Genomic DNA, 23,143 nt, shown 5'->3' with positions numbered 1-23,143 from the left:
AGGCTGAGTTCATCCACATCTTCTAGGTATCATTTACCCTGTACACACTCCAGGTCAGTAATCAAACGTTCAACACATACTGTTAACCTGCAATCATGCATAATATAAAAAGATAAATGGGTGCGAAAAAACCTATATAAATTCTCAGCATGGTGCCTAAATCCACAGTTAACGCCCCACTCACACTGCATACCCCAACAAGAAGTGAATCATACCCCTTGTCCCAAAGAGAACAGTACTACATACATTTCACTCTTAGCAGGTGCCAAAGTCCAGACACTCTAATGGCTGAAAAGGGCCAAACTCAGCATCCATCATGAACATGCAATGGTGGCCACTCCATTCAGTTTCAAATGCAGGTGGACCAACATACAAAGTCCGCCCCAAAATCAGAAGAGGAGCAGAACACAAAAGGACCATACCAAACCCTAAATTATAAGAGGAAATAATGGAGCTCATAGCAGAAGCCCAGTATACCTCGGCTACTACAGTCAACAGCAGTATGGCTGTTCCACCAGCTCTCCACCCTACAGCTAGAGGCCAAGGCAAAGAACTAAGCACTAAGGCACTATGTACGCAAAGAAAGAGTGGTATAAGACACTGCAAAACTAATTGAATAATCAACAGGTAGGGAGGAGGATTAGGAGTCCATTCGTTTCCCCAGTCTCAATCAAACAATCATCAAGGAGGAGAATGGACACTTGTAACTACTTAACCATAGGTTAAGATGAAACACCCTCATAAACGCAGTGTCTAAAGTGCGGTGTATATCTTTTATCCGCCCCCACACTCGCGTTACGGCATTATTATTGGATGTTCCAAAACGTGCTATATGCAAGCCTCATCCAGAGGCAACCCCTGGTTTTGGTAGTAGTGTCCAGAGATAAAAATAGGGAGGCACCCCAGAATGGAAAGTAAAAAACAACAACTTCACCACTAATGAAATTTAATAGAGAAGGTGAGGATATGTTTTATTAAAATGTAGTCGGTATAACTTGAGGTCAAGTTATTGGATCTCCTTATACCTTAAGTTTAACAAAGTCAACATCCAGGGGCAGAGCTAGCACAAGACGCGGAATCCCTCTACGTGTTGCTCGGGACCAGTGAGTCCCAGTGTCTCCTGTTGAAGCTTCAGATTTTTCGGAATTGAGAAATCCTGTACAAGCATATAACCAAAAAACAAACTCGTTTTTTTGAATTACTACACAAGTTGTGTAAGTAACTTATCTGTTGTTTGTGATGTTTGTCCTGACGAATGCTCCGTAGACCCGACTGGGCAGTATGGAGCAGAAACATGTTGACTTTGTCGACCCCTCACAGTCCGGCTTCCGAGCCAACCACAGCACCGAGACCGCCCTCATCGCAGCCACAGACGACATCCAAACACTGCTCGACAACGGGGAAACAGCGGCCCTCATCCTCCTGGACCTCTCCGCAGCATTCGACACAGTCTGCCACCGCACACTTGTACAACGCCTCAGGAACGTCGGAATACAAGACAAAGCATTGGATTGGATCATCTTGTTCCTCGCCAGAAGAACCCAGAGAGTCCGCCTCCCCCCTTTCAGAACAGAGGCCACCGAAGTCATATGCGGCGTTCCACAAGGATCATCACTCAGCCCCACCCTCTTCAATGTCTACATGAGTCCCCTCGCATCCATCGCACGCCAACACAACCTCAACATCATCTCTTACGCAGACGACACCCAGCTGATCCTCTCCCTCACCAAAGACCCAACCACCGCCAAAACCAACCTACACGAAGGGATGAAAGACGTAGCCGAATGGATGAAGAACAGCCGCCTAAAACTGAACTCTGACAAGACGGAAGTCCTCCTTCTAGGATCATCCCCCTCTGCCTGGGACGATTCATGGTGGCCCCGGCACTGGGCATCGCACCCAAACCAACAGACCATGCTCGCAACTTGGGATTCATCCTAGTCTCCTCCCTCTCAATGACCAGACAAGTCAACGCCGTCACATCATCATGTTTTAACATCCTACGCATGCTCCAAAAGATCTTCCGTTGGATCCCAACCGAAACAAGGAAGACGGTCACCCAAGCACTCGTCACCAGCCGACTGGACTACGGAAACACCTTCTATGCCGGAACCACCGCCAAACTGCAGAAAAGACTTCAACGCATTCAGAACGCCTCCGCTCAACTCATCCTAGACATACCTCGCCATAACCACATATCCGGTCACCTGAGAGACCTGCACTGGCTCCCCGGCAACAAGAAAATCACGTTCCGTCTCCTCACCCGGGCACACAAAGCCCTCCACGACCTAGGACCCAAGTACCTCAACACTCGCCTGACCTTTTACACCCCCACTCGCCAACTACGATCATCCAACCAAGCCCTCGCCGCGATTCCACGCATCCGAATTGCCACCATGGGAGGAAAATCCTTCTCCTACGGCCAAGACATGGAACTCCCTCCCAACCCACCTCCGTCTCACACAGAACCACCTCTCCTTTAGAAAACAACTCAAAACATGGCTGTTCGATCAGTAGTGAACCCCTCTCCCTTAAGCGCCTTGAGACCCTCTGGGTGAGTAGTGCGCTATGCAAATTTCCGACTTGACTTGATTTGACACCTCCTTCAGTGTTACTATTCATCAATGATGATTTATTTGTGAAAGCTTATTTTGCAAGAAATGACAAAATACTGAAAACCACAGTCACCCTATGCTCGTCTATGTATAAATAGACAGTCCAATAGACAGATGCATAAGGTCTGGCTGGTATCAGGCAGCCAGACCTTTAAGATCATCTTCGGCGTTCTTGGTAAAAGTCCCTAAAATTAACAGAACGAGAATGGGTGGTCGCGCTTTCAGTTTTGCGGCTGCCACGATGTGGAACACCCTCCCCCTGGCATTAAGGAGCTGCCCTGATCTGCTTACCTTCAAAAAGAGCCTCAAAACTCATCTGTTTCCCAGAGTAATGTAGCTGCTTTAATAGATGCACGGTTCGGTCTCAGCGCCAGGATACCCTTGGGGGTGACAGTTGCGCTTAATAAGCAATAAATACAAAATATTTTCAAGCCGGGTCCATCAAGAGGTAGTCCAGCTTCATTTCATTATAGTCGTCGTCTAATAGTTAAATATTGAAAATCCAATGTTATTAGGCCGGCAGTGCACACATCAATTAGTTCTTTTCAATTATCAACGTGGACTCCTCTCAGTAGATAGTCGATGCGTTTCGCCCAATAATTTTCCGCCCTCTTCTGGACTGTACAAGGGAGTGTGAACCTGCTTTTGAAAATAAATAACCACCGATAAGTAAAGATCCTATCTTGAACATCTTAAAAAATTTACTTGCATCTATATGAGTGCTATTTTACATGGGTGGTTAAATATCTATATATCATCTAAATCTTAAAAAGGTGCAGAGCGTATGTCAAGACGATTAAAATAATAAAAACAGAACATACAAGCTGTGACTTGACCAAAACAAATCAAACCAGACCGCCAAATTCAATGCCAAAATATGAAACAAAGTAAAATTCACCCACAGATGCCGTATGGGCCAAAATATCTTGTCCTAGTTATGCATATTATTCAAAGAGATCCTCCCACAAGGCTAAGGGTGGCTCTCTTCATTAAAAGGATAAAGAAAGCTTTATAGGTGCCTTAAAGAGGTAGAGGGGTGTGGTGCCTGCTTCAGATGCTTGCTGATTGGAGCCCTCAATTGGCCTCCTGATCTGGAGCCTCAGGGACAAAACAAGCTTCTAACAATCTTGTACCTGGACTCTGCCATCTGTGAGTCTGACCTGCCAGTGGTGCCACCCCAGTTCTGGACCCTTGGAAGTAGGCTTTAGCTGCTTACCAGAGGAACTAACACGTCTTCTCTGCTGAGTGGCTCATATCCTCGGCTCAGTGGCATATCCCCGAGCAGAACGAATGCATCACCGCTGGTTCGTGGATCGGACCTGTCGCTAAGAACCGCATTGCCACTGCAGTACTCAGAATCGACACAGCACCGACTGCATGGCACATACACAGCCCTGGACCTTGCATCTGTCAGCCACAGCAGCCTCGATGATAACGCTGGCCTCCGCATTGCAGCCTTACAGCACCTCAGAACCAACGCATCGAAAGCTGCACACCGTATTCCTGACGTTGGAGTTCACATTGCAAGACCTGTCGACGAGATCCTTGATGACGACGCAACAGGACATCGCACAACTACCTTGCCGTATCTAGGAACTGACCCAACGCTTCCGCTGCGTGGCTCATATTCAATGCATATCCATGCAATGCTCTGCAACCAGGATTTAAGGTACTCCGTTCATTGGACCTAACTGGGTTTCTGTAGCCGGCCCTCACTCCATCGCAGTCGGCTTGAACTTGTGACTTTGTACTGGTAAAGTGCCACTAGATACCCCCTATTGGCGATTTTCACTACAACATTTTTAAATTCAATATTTCCAGTTCTAATAATTGAATTTTTGTCATTTTGGTCTTGTATTATTCATTAAATTAAGCTCTATTTTCTAACCTGGTGTGGGATACTTTTTGCGTGGAGTGTCCACTGATTTACTGTTTGGAGAGTTGAACAAATACTTTACACATTGCACTTACTTTTGGGGACCAGCATCTATTTTCCAGCGTCATTCACAGAGAGCAAGATAGGTGAAAAAACACAAAGCAGGAGGACATTGAAAGAGAAAGACAGAAAAATCGACACAAAGGGCAAAGCAGGAGCCTTCAAGAATGGTATAGAGGGGCAGGGAGTGTCTGGTTGTGTATTAAAGAGGAATAAGGTGGTTTTATGGCTAGGTAGCCTTGGCATTCCATGCAACAATATTTAACTACACCGGTGGTGGGCTTCTCAACAGAGCTTCGGGCACCAGCACCCTTTCTTTCACAAATTAGGCACTGATCAAACCAATTCATATGCATCAAAGTGTGAAATGAGATGACACATGTGCTCAGTTTGTGAATATAATTACAACATACATAACTGTACATTTCCCAATGGTAGTGTACATTGTTTGAAACCGTACATATCCGGGTAGCATGACCTCGTACACAACCACTTCGTGTTAATTGGCCAAGTCAGCCAAAAGGGAGGGTTTGTCGACGTTTTGACCCCCTCTGATTGTTAGGGTCTCTTCAAGATGTAGTCATCTGACCCCCACACCACCTTAATTGGGAATGCACACTTGTAAATCAGGAATTCTTCAATTCTTACAAATAAGAATGAAATCACATGAGGATTCAAGGACACTATCTGAGTGGTATTTGCAAGAACTGAGCAAATGATTTGGAGATCTAGTGATTAATTCCTGATATACAAGTGCATTCCCAATTATGTTGACATGGTAGTCAGATGACTATGTCTTGAAGAGGCCATAACAATCAGATAGGGTCGAAACGGCGACAGTCTCTCCCTTTTAGATAACTTGTACAATTAACACAAACAGATTGTGTACTGGCTGCAGTGGGCTTCTAATGAGAGCCCTTGCATTTTTCTATTTTTTTTATTTAGCACTGTCATTGGGGCCAGAGAAAAGATTGTGTGCACTGGAGCCTCTAGAGTGGCAGTCTCTGTAGGCAAGCTCCCAGGGATAAGCCAAGGGCTTTAAGTGGGCTCAGTCTTGCCGGTGATCAGCACTGGCAGTCATAAAATGCAGGTACTGAGACGGATCCCTATTGGGCTCTTCATTCTTGCGCTCACCCTCAGGGTGAAAAAAAAATATTAACTCTTTATCAGAACCAAAGTTCACTGCCTCTTATGTCACCACAGAAAGACTCATTATAGTTCTTTCACAGTCTCATCATTTCAGAACATAAGCATTTTCAATATTATACACAACAAAGCCATAGTTGTTGCTTATTTATCTTATGCAACTGACAACCATTGGCATGTTGTTGTTGTAATGTTACTTGATTTATATATAGGCTTTCCTGTTTTCAGTTTCTATTTTTGGTAAATTCTGGTGGGGTTTTGTCAGTGTTTTCAAGTGATTTCAATACCTTAAAAAAACAGTGGTTATCAGTGGTTTCTCATTTTCGCGCCATCAAAATCAACAAACAGTGTTTTTCCGGTGTTTATGCAATATTTTGCTTTTATCATTGCTTACTTTCTGCACTGATAGTGCATGGCATAGAGACAGTGTATGTACAGTGTAAATGAGGTCCAAATACATTTGTGCAAATCAAAGAAATTGTAGTACACCATACAATACTTCTTCAATGAGTCTTTGGTCATGTGCGCTCACTCTTTCCTTCCCATGTAAACCTTTAACAGTGAAAATGCCCCTTTAAAGGGCAACGCCAAAACAGCCAGTACACAATTTGCTAACTCTGGCCACTGACATATCATTCCATGCCAATACTGGTGCACCTGAAGATTTTGATTCTCTGGGAAAGGTTCTGCAACAAATGCATTGACCTGGGCTCATTTACCCTCAGAATCTATTGAAGCGGTCAAAAACGAAGCAGCACTTTTGAAAGTCCAGAGAAAATTCCCCTTTATGGAAGGGATCTAGAACTTGTGAAGAGTACCACAGTGAGGTTTCATTGACTTCAAATACCATTGTTGGTGAAGAGACATTTCTATGCATCAATGCAAGCCATTTGTCACACATTGTAGAATAAAATGTCCCGTATTGCTCCTCAACAATTCTTTACTTCCCAAGTGGCCAACACTCTAATATGGAACATGTTTCAGGGGCAACATCACTAAAAGTGTCGCCCAGCCAACCCTCAAGGAGTTCTTTCACATCTACACCAATTATGCTGAACACTTGGTAGCAGTGGTGGATGGCAGGGAACGGTAGCCTAGGGCGAGGAGAGGAGGGGTTGAAAATTAAAAAAAAAATTAAAACATACCTGGTAGTCGTGCTGCCTGCTGCTGCCTCTCGGCCGCCTCTCCTCGTCACAGGGGAAGCACCCAGGCTCCCAAGCTCCCTAAGCCAATGACAATGCTGCAATGCAGCATTGTGATTGGTTCCCCAAAGACAATGACACTGCTGCATTGCAGCGTTGTGATTGGTCTGAGCTCTGTGGTTCGGCGCTCAGACGGGGACAGTGAGCCTGTGCATGTAAAGCAGCCGGGTGGGGAACATGCAAAGTGCGCATGAATGTATGGCCGGTCCAAGGCGGCAGGTCAAACATTCATGCACACTTTGAGTAGGCAAACCAGTCCTCCCCTGGCCCCTGCTCTGGCCAGCACTGCCCCTCCCCACAACTAGGAACGAAAAAAGAAAATGATAACAATGTTTCATTATTCTCGCTTTATTTTTCCCCAGCACTGCCTTAAAGTAGTGGGGCGATGCTGCTGCGCTTTAGCGGAGGAGCTGCCCCTGCTTGGTAGACTAGAGTGTTTTCAGACTCTAGTTATTTTTATTATGTCCAATACAGCTGTCATGTTTTCCTGTAAAATTCTGAGAATGCAGTAGAGTGTACTTTTTTCACATCACTATCATTATGTGACTGCTGAGCCTCCCAATTATTGCCTTTGGCATCATACCTCAGCAAAAAATCTGTAAACCGTTGCCACATAGATAATACAAGGGATTTGTTAACTAAAGAGAATTGCTCAGTTGGGAGTTGTATCGTAAATATCACACTCCAATGTACCAACAAGGTATCATAAATGACACAAAATAGAGATCAATCATTGGAAGGAGAAAAATATACACGGAGAAAGTTAAAAGTGTGTTGTTCAAAAAGTTTTATATGGTTTCAATAAAGTAAAGTATAATTGAAAATATAGGGAGACAAAAGTAAAAAGCAACAAAGTAGTGAACAGAAGTATATATAACTTCAACTCATCAGTTCACAACTTAGACATCAACTCCAATCAATTTATAGCAACAACCAAAAGAAATTAATTGATAATGGTTGTGTGCCTGTGCACATGCAGCATAGATGGAGATGATGTGACTGTCAGTGCATAAAAAAACAGTGTACCAGAATGGACTAAAAAGTCAATGTATTCTTCATTAACTCTGAATATTGTAAAGATGCCTTCAGTATACCATCTAGCAAGTGGCAAGGATCTCTTACAGGGAAGCACTACAGCTCAGGTATCGATTTCGACAGGTCATCATAAAACTTTTTCATATATGTAGCTGAATCACTGCAAATACAAACAATATCACTCCAATCTTTGTTGAACTTGATAAGAACATTTAGCAGCAGCATTCCAAGTGAAACTGCGTTCCATGATTTCCAAAGGTCTGGTGTCATGTTTTCACCACTATCCCAGATGCTTGGTGACAGAACTCTTTTCACATATACCTGCCCCTACAACTTGCATTCAATGTTTAAAGCCTGAGGTGTTTGGCTATTCACCTACTATCAATACTGACCTGCTAGAAAAGGGTGCTGATGTATCAAAGGGTTTCACCCATTCTTTGAGGGTAAATGTGATGGTACATATTGGGAAAGATTCGTATTAAACCAGCCATTTTCCCTATCAGTGAAAAACTCAAACGTAGACAAAATATCGAATATGATTTTGATATTTTCTGATCCTCTCAGTTTATAAAATAATTAAACAAGACCTAAAACATGCTTCTAAACCCTGCATCTTTAGACCAAAGACCACAAAACTGAAAAAAGCAAGAGGAAGAAGAAACAATATTTTAGTGACATCCCTAAACCACAAGACTCAAGCAGATTAATGTTAGCCTAGTCTTTCTTGATGCTAACTTGCATAACAAAGTTACATTGTATTGGCCCCTTCAGGAAGAACTAAAAACGACTCTTTCACTCTCCTTTTCCTTTCTTTGAATGGCAATTAGTTTGCAATTGTGCAGGTGTTTTTTAAGTGTTTATATGTTATACTGGTAAGTGTTATTTCAATAGGGTTTTATCAGTTATTACAGGTTTAAACCTAAAACAGGATAGCCAAATTATATATATTGCTACAATGACAGAAGCAGCACAGTAGTAGTTGGGTGGGACCCTATGCTAAGCACAGACTTTTAGTTTACATTTTCTTAAGCCACGCCATTTATTACATCAGCCACAACCCTTTGAGAGACCTCCCAGCTTTTTCACCCCACTTAAAGCCATGGACCGCTCCATCGAGGTCGGTCTGAACCTGTGGCTTTGTCCTGGTATGGTGCGACCAGATATCCCTAATTGGCAGTTTGGACTTTTTTACTCTATTTTCACTACAAACTTTAAAGTTCAATAATCCCAGTTCTACTAATTTTATTTTTGTCGTTTTTGGTCTTTTTCTATTTATTAAATTAAGCTCTTTTTTTCTAACCTGGTGTGGGATCCTTTCTGTGTGGTATGTTCACTGATTTACTGTTTGAAGTGTTGCACAAATACATTACACATTGCCTCTAAGTTAAGCCTGACTGCTCTGTGCAGAGCTACCAGTGGGTTGAGCACAGGTTAATTTGGGGGTTGTTTGGACCTTATCCTGACCAGTGCTTTAGGTTACTGCTTGACCAGGGCTTACACCACAGTCAACCAGTAACCCGATATCTAACGTAAGGCTTGTCTATAACCTTTTGTGGAACATTGGTGTTAAATTCAATAGAATAAAGATGATGGGTCCTTGTTGTAATGTTCATGTAGTATATTTATTCTTGGGATTAGATAGTCAGGTACAGCATTCAAACTGTCAGGAGCCGCAGGGCTCATGACAGTAAATAGATGAACTCCTCTAACCATAGAGCACTATAAGTGGTTCATCTGAAATGACAATAAAATTGAGCCCCTATGGCTTCTAATAGCAAGGACATGAACACCTCTAACAGTAGAGCACTATAAAGAGGTTCATAACAGAAATAAACATCAAAATTGAGCTTCACTCTAGCTCATCATCACTAAGAATGAAAATAAACTGGAGCACCTCAACATAGTTGAGCACATAAATGACCCCAATAAGCAGAAATCCTACAAATCATCAGCAAAATGAAAGCAAATGAGCGCCTCAACGAAGGTTGAGCACTAACGTGGCTCCAGTAAAGTAGGCAATAATAGAATACATTATTTCAAAATGTATCACTTCCAAATCCAAACAGAAAAGAACATGTTACAGCATAAATACATAACCTAGAAACAGAATTCTAAGCATTGAGCATATAAATCGATATTTAGCACATCACAGTACTTAGAAGAAATGCACTTAAGGGTAAATTACAGCACAAACTACACATTGCATAAATTAGGAAAACTGCAAAATTGTTCACAACATCTGAAATATAACAAATCAAAATAATAAAAGTAGTCACCGTTGTCATTTGAATGAAGGGAGACACAAACAGCTCTGTAGAAATCTCCATGGGGAAAATGGAAAGAAAATCAAACAGTACCTTGTTGGAGAACACCCTTTTTTTCAAGGAAAATAAATAAATAAATAAATCAAGAAACAGCAAACACCAGTGAGCGATCTCTCACCCGGGTTATAGATCCAAACGTAGCGTGATGTCAGAGTTAATGGTGTGCAGATCAAGTTCCAATTCTCGAAGTCAGGAATGTAGACAGACTCCCAAATGGTGTAGAGCCAAGCGCTGGCATGTGAATTCCAGCACAGTTTGCAGAGAATGCTCAGGACATGGTTGGCAGAAATAGGCATCAGGTCTCAGCGTAGGCCACACGGCAAGCCAAATAACAAAGTAGAATAGCCGTCTCTTCACTCAAACTGCCCATGCACAACCTCCAAGGTACCGAAACACAGAGTCCACACAGACTGATGCAGGCAGACTTTAATTTTAATTGCAGGTTGTAACGGTCCCAGTAAGTAGCGCTTTTGTAAACAGGAGACCTTTAAACAGTAGGTTGGCAAAGTTGCGCAGGCAATAAACTGAAGTCATAAAGTGAGCTGACAATCTTTTAAACAGCAGATTCCAGAAATAGCACAGGCACACTTTAATTTAAACAGGAGGTGGCAGAAGTAGCACAGGCACACCTAAGACAGACAGCAGCAACAACGTTACTCACGTAAAACGCTGACTCACTAGATGAAAACAGGGAGTCCTTTAAGTTTGCTCTAGTGCCAGATGATTTAGTAGTAGTATTACTTCAGCAAAGGTTATTCCAATGCTCTGGGTTGAGGCTGTCGGTTGGATTCAGACACCGGTGGGGTACCCAGAAGCAGGAAAGTAACTTTAAACGTTTCTCTTCTTGTCTTTGGTTGCAATGATGTCCTTTTTAAATTCAATGAAGTCCTTTTTCTTTTAAATGGGTCCTTTTTTACCTCCTCGCCAGTGTTAAATTCAATAGAATAAAGATGATGGGTCCTTGTTGTAATGTTCACGCAGTATATTTATTCTTGGGATTAGATAGTCAGGTACAGCATTCAAATAGAAATGTAGTCTGGTAAGAAACCCCACCAGGAGCAGATAACTTCCTGCTCAGCCTCCAGGTAACTGAGAGAGGAAGAGCAGGATATAACAATTGGCTATGGTATGATGTCTAGGAATCTTCTCTTTAATAACACACTCAGTCATTGTAAGAATTTAAACTTTAAAAAAGCAGGACATAGCTTAACACAATTTGCGGGAAGGTGAACATTTTTATTTTTAAGCTTTAGGTTCTTGTAGCTTAGACATAATATGAAGGAGCAATTTAGCGACATTTGGAGCTGTGCTAAGACATTCAGAGAACAAGCCTCATTTAGCTTGTTTTATTTTTAACAGGATGCCTCAGCTTCTTTATACACAATTCTAAGTTTGGAATCATAATTTCTCCACTATTGCCTTTCTGCACTTTGAAGACTATGTTTATGATTTTTTAAAACAGAAGAGAACCAAGAATGTTTTTCTTTCACAGATTAGTCGTTTGTGTTTCTGAAGGGTTAGTGAACTACCTAACACTGTGTTAAGAGCAGTTTTGCTATCTGCCACTAGCACATTAGTGTTGAGATCAAGTGCTGTAAGGCTATTACTGAATTAGCTAGCTAAACCAGCAGCTAAAATGGCATACCTGTGGGTCTGGCCAAGATGACGGAGTAGTTGGGTGCTCTCAGCTGGAGTTCGAAACCCAGGCTAGCAATTTCCAGGTTTTCCCTGCACACGAAGCACGTCAGTGTATATGTAACAAGAATAACCCTGTATGCCCGGGTGGATCAAGGTAGGCATGCATTATTAGAACAGTTGTCCTGTGGGACTCGTTCAGAAGCGGACACCTCATGAATATCTTAGAGGGATCTAAAATCTAATTAAAGTTCTGATTCATTGTAAATCAAAATTAATTTGAAAAAGAAGCACAGGACAAACCGTGTTTCCATCAAAGATACATTAAACACAGTGTTTAATTTGAGCCTGTGATTGCCGGTGGGGGCCAGCTGCATTTATATTTGGGGACCAGCACCTATTTTTCAAGCCTCTTTTATAGAGAACAAGATAGGTGAAATAATACACAACGGAAGGACAGAGAAAGACAGAAAAACCGACACAAAGGGGAAAGCAAGTGCCTGCAAGAATGGGAAAGTAGGGCAGGGAGTGTCCTGTTGTGGACTAGAGAGGATCAGGTGATTTTACAGCTAGGCAGCCTTGCATTCCACACAACAATATTTAAGTGCGTCTAGTAGACAATGGGGCCGGAGATGGAGGAGCGCCAGGGAGAGACAACAAGCGGCCAGGAAGGGGGGCACGGACCGTACCAAGAGGCATAGGTCTGCGGCGGCGAGGGTCACTGCGCTGCCGACATTTAAGAGGAACCGCCAATGGCAGTGTACATTTTTTGAAACAGTTCATATCCAGGTTGCGTGACCTCATACAAAATCACTTTGTGTTAATTGTACAAGTCAACCAAAAGGGATGGTTTGTTGACATTTTGACCCCCTCTGGTTGTAAGGGTCTCTTCAAGACGTAGTCATCTACTACCACATTACCTTAATTGGGAATGCACTCTTGTAAATCAGGAATTTATCATACCATATCTGAGTCAATTACAATAGTGAGGTCTTCAGCACTGTGGATTCAAGCCCCGAGTGGTATTTGCAAGAACTGAGCAAATGATTTGGAGGTCCAGTGATGAATTCCTGACTCAGACTCCAAACACCCATCAATAACAATGAGGTCTTTAAATTGGCCCTCGATGGTCAAGATGTCCGCGAATGGAGGGAGAGGGGTATCCGATGATTTTGGATATGTTTAGTGCCTCTGTCCCCAAAATCTTTATGTAACACAAAGCTAAGTTTCACCTCTCTGAGAAAGAATGATTGCACTATGCCCAGATCCATCATTGGGTTATGAACTCAGAGGTTCGGCAGGCAGTTGTGCAAGATAAAACCCCATTTGAAACACTTTTTACCAAACTGCAAGGTACTAGGCGGATCATCTCCAATGTGTATCGACTGCTCGTCGCACAAGATGCACCACAGACATGGAAACATATATATATATTTTTTTTAAACCTTTATTGTACCTTCACATAATTACACAGCCATTTGCCTACAACCCAAAGGGCCGGCCGCTAATAATTGAGCAGTGGATGTCATGCATAAAGTAAGTCCATACTTTGATCATGCTGCTGAAAGTAAAAGGTGCATCACACGGCTAAGTGAAAGGTACAAAACTGACGTCATGTTGCAAATCAGTAATTTTTTTGGTTTTCTGTTTTTTATGAAAATAACAAAAATAACAATGAGGAAATCACATTGCGGTCATCTAAAAGTAGTAATGCTGTATAGCTGTATTAAAAGTCTACCCGACAGTATGTGTTACTATTTATTTTCACGGATTCAAACCAAGGTGATGGGCAGTAATTCCCATGTACCTATGTGTTACTGTGTAGCAGTCCCAATTCTGTCTATCCATTCTGCCATCCCCTCGGGACCCGGGCCCCCTCCCACCCACAATCTCCTCTCCCCTCTACAACCCTCCCTTGACCCCTCAGCCGACCTCCCCCTCATCATCTGACTCCAACTGGTCGTCCTCTGGCAGAGGATCACAAATTTCACCTCGGTACACATTCCATGGGGACCATATCTTGTTCCACTTCCCCGGGCACGCACGGCTCAAGTAGACTGCCCTCTCTGTCACCATTATCTTGTCCATATTCATGCACCACTGCGACTTCGTCGGTAGTTCTGCCGCCCCCAACGCTGAGCGATATCCCTCTTGGCCACTATCATGCCTAATGTAACCCAAAGTTGGCCACATCTGGATAGGTCATTCGGTCCCCACACATTTAAGAGACATTGCCTCGGTTCTGGAAGTAGAGAGGTCTCCAGAGTCTGTGACACAGTGCACATTATTTGTCTCCAATAGTTTTGTATGCGTGGGCAGTCCCAGATTGTATGGAAAAAGGACCCCTCCTCCCCACAGCCACAGAGACAGTAAGGATGTTGTATTCTGTGGATGCGATGTAATAGTGTTCTTGTGTAATACACTCTGTGTAGGACCTTAAGCTGTACGAGTCTCAGCCTGGCTGAGATGCCTACCTCTTTTGGGGACGCTAGTGCCTCATTCCATTCGTTTTCATCCAGGGCGTCCACTTCCCCTTCCCATCTTTCTTTCAAGGAGGTCAGCGGGTCAGGTAAGTTATTAAGGAGCTTGCGGTATGTCAACGATGTCGCTCGTTCAATCATGAAGTCAGTTAGAAGACGATCCTCCAGCGGGGAGGATTCTGGTATATCCGCCCCGGAGGGGATGGCCGCAAGTAAAGCATGGCGTATCTGGACATAGCGGTATGATTCGTGTGGCCCCAGTTCATACAATTCCCTCAGGCGGTCAAATGAAATAACCTCTCCCCGTTCCCGCATGTCGCCCACCGTGGATATCCCAATGGTGTCCCAGTGAGAGAAGCCCCTGCTGTATCTCAAGTTTCCCAAGGCACGGGTATCCCAGAGCGGGGTAAGTTTGGTAATTTTCCCCTTCCAGCCCAGCGCGGCTAGTGCCATATGCCACAGCGTTGCAGTAAGTTTAGTAGGTCCCGTTAATGTTCGCACTCTACGCTGGCCGTAGAGTGGGGCTAGCATATTGTTGGTACCCAGTTGTGCCCTATCTGTTCGGAAAGCTGGGTCAGTCTGTGGAGCATGTATCCACTGGTTAATGGGCTTAAGGTGCGCCGCCCAGTAGTATAGGTTAAGATTCGGCAGCGCAATTCCACCATCATACCAACCCCTGTGTAGCTTGGCTTGCGCAATACGCGTCGGGCGATTGCTCCACAGCAGACCAGAAACTACTGCTGCCACCTTTTTAAAGTACCCTGGCGCCACCGGAAACGGCGTGTTTTCCAGTATGTATAGAAAGCGGGGTAAGGACATCATTGTGTACAGCGCTGGTTTTCCCAGCATTGTCAAGGGCAACCCCGCCCAGAACTTGACGTCTTGTTTAAGCCGTTCCAAGGGTGGCGTCAGATTTAGTTGTATGAATTCCGTTGGGTCCATTGTAACATGGATCCCCAAATATTTGAAAGAGGAGCCAGCTAGTCTTAAGGGGCAGTCAGGGCCTAGCACCGGGACCGGGCCTTTCAGAACATACATTTCTGATTTGTTCCAGTTGATCGTGTAACCTGAAATTTTACCATGATCGTCACACAGGTTCAAGAGCACCGGTACACCACGCTCGGGGTCTGTTAAATACACCAGCATGTCGGCCGCGTAAAGGGACAGCCGGTCTTCCCAGCCTTCCTTCCATTGTTTCTCCTTTAAGTAAGGGCGTTTGCCTTATTAAATTAGCTAGTGGCTCCAGGGAGAGCGCGAAAAGCAAAGGTGAGAGGGGGCAGCCCTGGCGGGTGCCTCTCCGCAACGGAAATGTTCGAGAAATGTGGCCATTTGCTACTACATGTGCCATCGGTTTCGTATACAGCAGTCTGATCCATGATATAAATTTCGAGCCGAAGCCCATACAGACCAAAACCTCGAATAGGTAGCTCCATTCCACTAAATCAAATGCCATTTTCGCATCTAGGGCCAGTATTACTGCTTGGTCGTGGACCAAGTCCGCTCTCGCCAGTACCCCATGAACCCTGCGAAGGTTCAGTGCCGTGTTCCTATGAGGCATAAATCCGGATTGATCTGGATGGATAAGATCAGGCAGATGTGTCATCAACCGGCTGGCTAGGAGCTTGGCCAAAATGTTACCTTCCGCGTTCAGCAGAGAGATAGGGCGGTACGAGGAGCAATCCTCTTGTGGCTTCCCGGGTTTAGGAATCGCTACTATAGTGGCCGTTCTCTGATCGAGTGGAAGTTCACCCTTCTCTAGGCATTCCTCATACATGTTGAGTAAATATGTACTGAGCTCCTCAGACTGGGACTGATACCATTCCACTGGAATGCCGTTTGGTCCGAGAGCTTTGCCAGGTTTGAGCGCTCGTATGGCCAGCTGTACTTCATCGCTAGTTATGGCCGCATCCAGGTCGGCTGCTGCCTCCGGCTGCAATACTGGGATTTCTATCCTACCTAGCGCTTCCCGTGCCATGTCAGTAGTTACCACCCGTTCTGGGGTATAAACATTCTCAAAATGTGTCGCCAATGCTTCCACTATCCGTTCAGGGCTTGTCTGAGTTACGCCGTTGCTATCCCTCACTTGTTGGATCCCTCTGGAACTACCCCCCCTCTTATCGAGCCAGCCCAACATCTTTCCCGCCTTATCTCCCACATCGTATATCCGATTCTGTGTATCAGTTATGTGCCCCTTCACCATATGTCGAACATGTTCCGTGTATAGTTGCTGGTGGAGTGTAAGCGTATGCTCCGTGTCTATTGTAGGATTAGCCTCGTGCAAAGTTGTCAAGTCGCGCAGTGTCGATTCAAGCTTAGACTGTTCGGCTGTTTGCTCCTTTTTATGGGCCGTGATGGAGCTTATTGCCTGCCCTCTCAACACCGTTTTGTAGGCCTCCCATAGCACCTTTGAAGAGGCCACCGTAGCCACGTTTTCTTCGAAATATTGTGTTGTAGCCTTCTGGAGGGTTTTCCTGATTTTCGGGATTTTGAGGTTATGTTATGTTATGTTATGTTATGTTATGTTAATAACATTTATTAGGCGCAACAGCTGCCCCAGTGAAGGGGCGTCCTGGCGCCTGATCATGTGCACAACACAACAGATCAGAGCTGAGAAGCGGGAACATTAGATAACAGAGGTGAACAGGTGGGTTTTGATGGCCCGTCTGAAGAGAGTCAGGCTATTGAGGGCACAAATGTGTACAGGGAGGGAATTCCATAGATCCGCCGCCAGAACACGGAAGGAACGACCTCCCATCCTGCTAAGCCTGAACCTAGGCTTGTTCGCCAGATGGTGAGTTTCGGATCTGAGGGACCGCGTGGGGACGTACGAAGAAATAAGGCCAGCCAAGGCCGGGGGAGAAGAAAGCTTCAGAATCTTGAATGTCAGACAGAGAGCCTTAAATTTGATTCTCTGTCTGACCGGAAGCCAGTGCAGAGAGGCCAGGACAGGAGAGACAGAACATTTCTCGGAAGACCTACAATGGCCCGTGCAGCAGCGTTCTGCACCCTCTGAAGCCTAGTCGCCTCAGCCTGGTTGACTCCAAGGAGCAAGGCACTCCCGTAGTCTATCCGGGAAAGGATAGAGGCCTGAACCACCAGTTGTCGCGTGGGAGGGTCGAAAAATTTGAGGACTGGTCTCAGTCCTCGCAGAATACCATAACAGGTAGCTGCTGTCTTCTTTGTGTGGCTGGTAAAAGAAAGGTTGGAATCCAGCCATACCCCCAGATTTTTGACTTCGGCCACTGGGATGGGCCTCACCCCCAGTTCGAGAGGCCACCACTGGTCTCCCCAGAGTTCCGCCTGCTTCCCTACAATCAGGACTTCGGTTTTCTTGGCATTAAGCTGTAGGCAGTTGTTACGCATCCAGCTAGCCACAGCTATAAGTCCTGCCCGGAATCTGGGCGCAGTCACCTCAGGGTCCCCACTGAGTGTCACCGCCAGCTGCGTGTCGTCGGCATACGATGTCATAGTAAGGCCACATTGCCTGACGACAGCAGCCAACGGTTTCACATACAAGTTGAATAATGTGGGGCTAAGGGCAGAGCCCTGAGGGACTCCCAGTTCCAAAGAGTGGTACGAGGACTGGCCAGGTGGAATGGCTACTTTAAAAAACCGGTCCGAGAGGAACGAGGGGAACCACTGAAGAGCCTTCCCCACGATACCCACTTCCTCCAGACGCCGCAGCAAAATGTCATGAGACACCGTGTCAAACGCGGCGCTCAGGTCTAACAATAGGAGCGCCGCGGTCTGCCCCGCATCTAGCACTGACCGCAAATGCTCGATCATGAAGAGCAGAGCAGTTTCAGTGCTGTGTTGAGCGCGAAACCCATTTTGACTCTCGTCCAGGATATTATTACGCGAGAGGTGGGCAGACAAAATGGTGTTCACGTGCGCCTCAGTGACCTTGGCGGTCCAGGGCAGGAGGGTGATGGGCCGATAGTTCTCCGGGAGCAAGGGGTCAGAGTTAGATTTCTTCAGAATGGGCTTGACCACAGCTTGCTTCCAGGATGGCGGGACCATGCCCTGACTGAGGGAGAGATTGATCAACTCCAAAATGGGCTCACGACAGAGAGGCGGGAGACAGGCGAAAAACTCCGGCTTCAGCGGGTCTAAGGGGGAGCCAGATTTAATTTTGATGATCAGAGTGTCGAATACCTCATTAGACATGGCCGGTAAAGTTGACAGGGTTTCGGACACCAAGACCTTTACATCACTAAGAGCATCCCCGGTGCCAGCTGGTGTAAATCCTCGGTAGATTTTCTGCACTTTCTCCACGAAAAAGGATGCCAAGCTTTCACAGTGCGAGTCCGTACAGATTTCTTGCGAGGTGGCCCGTTTCCCCATCAGGTCTTTGAGTACCTTGAAGATTAACTTAGATGGGTTAGGGCTGTTGGAGAACTCAGCTGCATAATATGCGGCCCGGGTTTGACAAATAGCTCTGTGGTAGGACTTAAGCTGGGCAAAGTACAGCGATTTTAACGTGGGATCAAAATCTTTTCTCCAAGCCCTCTCAGCTTGCCGGCAGGTTCTCTTGAGCTCGGCAAGAGTCTCATTGTACCAAGGGCTACGATTTTTAACGTGACATTTTGTCCAGCGCAGAGGTATGAGAGAGTCGAGGGCAGTAAGAGCCCAGTTGCAGAACTGTTCATAGCCCTGTTCTACATTCTGCAGTTTGCCTAGGGGTTGTGCCTCCAATATCCTGACAAACTCCTCTAGCTTAAGTTTACGCCAATTGCGCTTTAAAATCTGTTTATCTACAGGTTTCAGTTGTGGAGTGTCAAGAGGGCATGACACTTTAACCAGCAGGTGGTCAGTCCAACCCACCACCATCGGGTCAGTTGATCTAGCCCGAACTAAGGTGGTAAAAAAGGGGTCCAATATGTGTCCTCCTATGTGGGTGGGGGAGGTGACTAGTTGGTCAAGTTGCATCGCTTCTAAGTCCGCCAGCAAGGAGCTGATGGAAGGGGATGATGACTGGTCCAGATGTATATTTAAGTCGCCTACTATATTGAAGTTAGCGCAAGTTGCGGCCAAAGAGCTGACCACATTCACAAGGGCAGCCTTGAAGGCAGTGTCATTCCCAGGTGGACGGTAGATAAGCACACTGCTGAAGGTGAATTGATGACTAACCTTTACCTTAAACGATGCGCTTTCACACATAGGAAGGTCCAAAGCCTTCCACTCAACCGGAAAACAAGATTTAGTCGCCATGGCTATACCACCTCCCCTAGTCGAGCGGTTCAAGATAGACACCGTATAGGTAGAGGGGAAAGCCAGGTTAATGATGGCAGTATCCGCGTCCTGTAACCAAGTTTCGGTCAGGAAGATGATATCGGGAAGGTCCTTATCAATCATATCCCGTATTGACTGATGGTGTTTGACCAAAGATCTTACATTCAAACTCCATATGTTAAGTGCTTGTCCGGTCCATTCCGTATGGCTACCGCGGACAGTCCTGCTAACTGGGCGAACTCCAGTGGGAGAGGCCAGGGAGAAGAAACCACAGGCACAGTCATATGGTCCTGAAAGAGGGGATAAAGGGTCATGATGACAAACACGAAGACTATCTTTTATTGAGATGAGAGCAGCACGATCGTACCTGAGCGCCGCCATGTTAAACAGGCTGATAATAAGGAGGGAAGCCAGAGTCCATGGCCCGCACCCGCTACCTCGACGCGGACGAGCGCAGACGGGCAGGACTCTGGCACGACTCCGGCTAAGCGACGGCGTCCCACTGCGCGTTCCCGCTGCGCGGGAGAGGGTAGCTTTAAATAGGCGCCTCCCTAAACAACTCGAGCGTCAGGACGCTCCAAAATGGCGCCCGCGCTCCAAACTCTTACCCCAAGCCAAGATGGCGCCCAGGAATCCAGCCCCAGGGACCCGGACCCGCCAAATGGCGGTGCGAATTCCAAAATTAAGTGAGAGTAAGGGGACAGCCCAGACACAGAGATCGAGTTAAGAACAGGGGATAAAAAACTCAACACAACCAAAATACACAAAAAGGTAGGTTTAAAAAGCGTAAATATCGCAGCTCGCTAGCAGCGCGACCTGCGCTAATGCAGCAGTGATCAGGTACGATGCTTGAATGGGATATATACGGCTGCGAGACTTTTCCTGGGTGGAAACTGTTAGGGTGATCGGGGAGTGATCCGAAATGCCTCTAGGGTGGATGTCTGCGGTATCGACGTGTTGTAACCCTTCACCCAAAGCTAAAAAGTAATCAATTCGAGAAAGGCTGTTATGGACCGTGGAGTGAAATGTGTACTGCCTGTCTTGGGGGTGGACGTGACGCGAGATGTCTACTAGACCCATTGCTGTCAGGAAACGTTGAAACCGGGAGGGTCCCCCGGACGATACTGTCGCTGGAATTTGTCAAATTGTGTATCTACTGTAGCATTAAAATCCCCTCCCAAAATTACATCGCCTTCGGGGAGAGACAATAAAAAGTCACTGAGTGCTGGAAGCTTTATTGAGTGAAGGGATGGCGGGACGTATACCGAAACCACAGTTAGGGGGCGACCTTCCCACTGTCCCTGCAGGGCTGCGAAGCAACCCTGACCATCAGTTTTCGTGCTCAGTGGAATAAATTGTGAGGATTTTTTAATCAAAATTCCAGTACCTCGGGAGCCCGATGTGAATTCCGAGTGTGCCACCATCTTGTACCCCCTCCTATCTAAGGCCCTAGAGGCCCCCCCGTCAAGTGTGTCTCCTGTAACAGCACTAGATGGGGTTTTTGTCTCTTCAGCGCATTCAGTACCAGGCCACATTTCACCTTATCCCCAAGTGCCCTCACATTCCCCGATAGTATTCGAAGGGGGGAACCAAGTGACTGTGACTCAGCGTTCGCCGCGTTACGCAGCCGACCATCGCCATTTCCAGTCATGCAGACACATACAAATGAATCTAGGAGGAGTAACCGGACCTTTAGGAGTACCTTTCCAGCTATATCATATACACAACAAGCATTTACAATGCAATGGTTTCGCCTTTGTTAAAGTTTGTGCTTTTGGTATTGCTTTTGACAAATGGTCTTTTCTAACTTCTTTGAATTATGTGTAAAACGTTGATGTGTTTTACTTTACACAGAAATATGGAGTGCCTCTCTGGAAAACACCCTCTCTGCACACGCCCTCTTTACACATGCCTTATCTTCACTTGCCCTCTCTACACACAGCCCTGTGCAGAGAGATCATATGGAGAGAGGCATGTGCATAGAGGCCGTGTGTTGAGAGGCTGTGTGCAGTGATAGCGCATGTTGAGAAGGTATATGCAAAGAAGAGTGGGGAGGATACAGAGGTAGGGTAGGAAGGCGAAAATGCAAGGAGTGGGAGGTCAGAAAATAGTGGGAGAGCAAGAGAGGACAGAAGGGAAAGGGAGGGCAGGAGTAAGAAGGAAGAGAGGTCAAAAGGAAGAGAGGGCAGGAGAGAAAGGGAAGGCAAGAAGGAAAATAGGCAGAAGGGAGAGGGAGGGCAAGAAGGAGTGGGAGGACATGAGGGAAGGTAGGAGTGTGTGAGAGAGGGCAGAAAGGAGAGGGCGGCAGGTAGGAGAGGGCGGGAAGGAGAAGGAGGGCTAGAGGAGGAGAGGACAGGAAAGAGAGAACAGGAGAGAGATGGAGGACAAGAAGGTGAAAGAGAGCAGAAGAGAGAGGTGGAAAGGGAGGGCAGGAGGGAGTAAGAAGGCAGAAAAGAGAGGGATGGCAGGAGAGAGAGAGCAGGAAGGAGGAGAAAACCCAGTCCACTACCAATGAAGGAAGCACTGAAATCCCAAAACGTCAAAGTGCAAAAAAATACACGCCTACTAAAGAACCTTGGGGCCATATTTATGAAGGCCTTGCGCCACCGCCCATTCGTTGTTTTATTTTGGCCTACAAGTAAAGACCACGTGACTGCTATGATTTTCACCACTGGTCAAATACACAAACTTGTCAACATACAAGTAAACACTGGCGCAGCCCTTGCAGGATTGTACATCACACCAAGAAAGGACCAACCTAAACAGATAAAATATAAAGCGCCCACAAATCACTCCTGACACATCTGTTCAGACGTTGGTGAAACTATGTCCTTTATATTAAACAACTAAGCATTCTGCCTGAATGCAAAGAGGTGCAGTGTTAATTATAGAAATGCATATCTTAAGAGAGAGGCCCCTGTTGACATACGGCTATTGCATCAAATACTACTAAAAAAATACTTCATGCACGTTATGGACCCATTTTCCCGCTGCATGACACAAAAGCATGCACATATTACTACAACTTAGAAACATAAAAGTAAACCCCTCCCCCCCGAAGAAGCAGGGGGGATCCAGACCGCTCAAAATTCATAAATAATGACACTTTCCAGGGAAATACACTGGAACGGAGAGATATTTTGAGGAAGACAGCAGGCCGCTTATGAATAAAAATGGGAATGGGTCTAAATGAGAGAGTGTCTGGGTCACATAGAAGAGGTTGACAGACCGTCTCTTCCATTCCGTGTTCCAAGCAGTCCTCTTCCCGTTCTGCCACAGGGCCTCAGCCCTTGCTCCCACACCCCCTGGCCACCATCACGCCCACTCACCTGCAGCAGGCAGGCCGCTCTGTCCCTCTGACCTCGAGGTTAGCGTGTCCTCGTGTCGAACCCTTGGTTCTCCGGCTCTCACAGCTAACTCCCTGGTTGAAAGTGCCTCGTTGATGTACGGTTTATTTAAACACAGGGCCCTTCTTCAATCGCTCAGCTTTGGAAAATGACTCATCTGGCTCTGAAAAGTTTACTACAAGGGACAAGCG

This window comes from Lissotriton vulgaris, chromosome 11 (genome assembly GCF_964263255.1).
Source record: "Lissotriton vulgaris chromosome 11, aLisVul1.2, whole genome shotgun sequence".
Lineage (NCBI taxonomy): Eukaryota > Metazoa > Chordata > Amphibia > Caudata > Salamandridae > Lissotriton > Lissotriton vulgaris.
Note: the sequence above shows the minus strand (reverse complement) of the source record.